Here is a 3,723-nt window from a genome sequence, read left to right on the forward strand (position 1 = left end):
CGGTTGCAAACTACATGTGCTAGAAGAGATTAGATAGCTGTTAAATTTAGTGTGGTTGTCTCACTGTGAGAGCTTTTTAACGAAACACGAAAGAGACAAAAAATGGAAGAAATGTTCGATGAGTTTGTCAATTGCATTGTTGTATTTCAATAAAGTTGCCAGATTTTGTGTATTTTTGTATGTGATTGGGAATTGTGGTACATATTTATTGTGAAAAATTTTGAAGTATAAAAAAAAACAATTAACATTTTCCTATTTTAAAGCCAATGTTTAAGTAACTAAGTGAATAATATAATGTTATTGTAAAATTTTTTAAATAACATTAAACTAACCGTTTTTTATTTTGTGGGTAGAACTTATTTGACTTTAACTTGTTAATTATTAACTAAGTATAGAGAAAACATAATATGTTCAATTATAATGAAATAAACTGTTAATTATATTAATAACATCTATTTATCTTGGGATATAGGGAGTAATGTAAATATGTAAAATTGATATTCATATAATATAAAAATTTCACAACTTATTTACAAAATTAATAAGTTTTAAGTTGAACATTATTTATAAACCATTTTCTTCCACTTTTTGTATTAATAATAATTATGATTCATTTAGAAAGTAGATGAAGTTAGGGGGTAATAAAATTTGTATAAACCTTAAAGTTTCAAAGAGATTTTCAATTTTCATAATCATTTCAAATAATGGGGTCTGTCACAGAATTCCATTCCATTCTTCTACAAGAAAGGAAAAAAAACTAATTTTTCGGAAAGAACTCAGTTAAAATTTTCAAAGTGGAATTTAAATTTGCTGGTTTTTATATTATTATTTGAATTAAATCCTCATTCGATCGGTATAGACTTCTGCATTCAAAAAAGAATAAGTAAGGATAAAAAGGGTTTCTATAAAGAAATAGTTAACTTTAATAATAGTGTAAGAAACATTAATTTGCTATATGTATGGATATACTAAAGTAACTTTAATGTTGTGAAAAACTTTGATGAAATCAAGACCCATTAAGTTAAAGTGAGGTAAAAAAAGATGTTTTGGATTATTCTTTAAGACGTATCTATTTCACAATTCCTTAAACATATTATTAAAGTAATACTTGTATGTACGTATAATGTACATATATTAATTTATTTGTTTATGTTTTTATTCATAAAAAATCACACGAATTCAAAATGTTGATTATCATCATTATTACTACAAATGATTCATTATGAACGACCTCAAGGGTAAACGTCATGTTTAGTAAAATAATTTTGTTGTTTGACTTTATCATGTGAGAGTAAAATCGATAAATTACTTTAAATAATTTTTTTGACATTGATTTGTCCTTTTTAGGTATATTTTTTTTGTGTATGTACATAAAAATAGGCATTTTTTCTATGTTCATTAACTTTGTACAAAATAATGCATGAAAATATACAACTACTATTCACCTCTATTTCACCCTTAGCAAAAAGCTTTTCCATAATATACATACTTTCAAAGCATTATAATACAGTTATGGAAAGGTAAATACATATCGTGCATTTTTATATCACAAGGAAACATTGGTCGGTGATTCATATAAAAATTATAATGTAGATTTTAAAATAAAATTTTAAATTCTGTTATAGTTTTTTCCTACTTCGATATATATCTTGATATCTTAAAGCTTGATTCCAGTGCAGCTAAAACCTTTGTTATTTAGTTTCGACTTTTTTTTAAATATTGTTGGACTGTGTTATTTTTTCATTTAAAATAATGTTTGATTTCGACTCAACTTTTCTTGATCAAGGTTTTGAGTTTGTAGTAGAAAGCCTAAATAAGTCTATTTCTTTCTTCGCTCTCCCTAAGTTGTCATAAGTTGAGCGAAAAAAATTGCTGTGTGAACCGGCACATTCACTGTGTAAGCTTTTTGACGAAATTAAGTGGATAGAAATATCCCAGTAGTTAGTCAAATAGTCAATTCATTTGTTGGATCAAATTCGTCTTCGTCACGAATGTAATACTTGACAACGAGAGACACTAGTCACTTAAGTATTCCTTTTGTTAGCCAAATTAATCTGGAGGGAAGACACTTAAAAGAAAGAATAAGCAAAAAGCATGTTAAAATATCTCTAAGGTTAAATAGCTAGTCGGGACTGTTCCCCTGAACTGCTGGGGATTTATTATTATTCCACTTGGTAAAGCTTTTTATCGAAAATGAGTGTGAGTAATAAGATAAAAAGAAAATCAAGTTGTTTTTTAACCGCTCTTTTTAGCTTTTTGACGAAAAACAAAAACAGCGATGAAAAGATTATAAAGCAAATTCACCACAAACTTTTTATATAAACATTGTTTTTTATCCAAAAAGTATGCAATAGTTTCTGAAATTCAGTTAATTTAAACATCTTTCAATATATGCAAGTGTTTCATTAAAAACCAATTTATATGTTTATTTTCCCCTAGTTGTAAATGTATAAACATAAAAGTACGATACTGTGAAATAAATTAAACATTTCTGTTTTATTTTCTTTGTATTTGTATATGTATTTATTTTCAAGACAAAAATAACAATTAATTCTTTATTTTTGCACTTACACATTTTTTAAACGTTTATTATTGGGGTTTTCCTTTTTTACATTTGATTTTATTTTAAGATTTAAAATATTTTATAACTATCAAAATTCAAAATTTAAATCACAATTAAATTGGAATTTAGAAATAGTATGTTTGTATAGGTATGGGATTTTTTTCTTACAGGTGCTTAGCTACGGGGGGGATTTTTGACATCAAAAATAGTTTCTTTAGTTTGTTTTAATTCAATTAAGATATTTTTGTACAAAATTAAATAGAATACCTTGTTGTTTAAAGATTATTAAAAGTTGAATTGAGGTTTTTTAATAATTTAAATAAAAGAATGAGTTTTTAATTTTTTTATATTAAAAGATCACACTTTAGTTAAATATTTTATGGTTTTTCTTGTTGTTATAATTAGAGTTTTTTTTTATTCGTTGAAATTATTTTTTTATTTGAAATACATACATATTATTTTATTTTTTATATTTCTCTTGTATTTGAGCTAACTGTTTTACATTTTCATAGCTAACTATTTTTTTATTCAAAAGAAGAAATGATCACCTACTGTATAAATTACATAGAAAGTTGAAAGGCATTCCTTATTATATAAAATAGTTATTCTTTAATTCGAATATTTTGGCTGTATTTTTGCAACGAATTTACTCACATAATTGGCTTAACGCAAACAAATGTTGTTTCAAAATACAATAAACCGTTCAAATTTCCATAAATTTTTCGAAATAAGTCTAATAACTCCAATCTTACTTCTAACACTAACTTCTTTGACAGCTTACGGACCTATAAAGTGATATATTGACTTGGTTTTCGCAATTATGTGAGTATTATTGTTATATTAAAGTTTTCAAAACTAAAAACCTTTTACTAAAAAGTGTCATTAGTTAAAAAAATAACAAAGTTTTGTTTTCTTGTTGTTTTATTTTATATTTTCATTTCGATAAAATGTTTTGGTTTTCTTTATTTGTTTTTCTGTTTGTATTTATTTAAATTAGATTTAAATTAAAATTATAACAAAGATTATATAATTACATAATTATTTAATTAATTATGCATTATACATATGTATAAAAAAATCAATGTGTTGTTAAAAAACACTTTTTACATATATTCTCTTTTTTTTAACGGTTGAACATAGTAAACATTTCTTTCTTTTTG

This window comes from Lucilia sericata, unplaced genomic scaffold (genome assembly GCF_015586225.1).
Source record: "Lucilia sericata isolate MDLA Ls3-8-SP2 unplaced genomic scaffold, ASM1558622v1 Contig001280F_arrow, whole genome shotgun sequence".
NCBI classification, from domain to species: Eukaryota; Metazoa; Arthropoda; class Insecta; order Diptera; family Calliphoridae; genus Lucilia; species Lucilia sericata.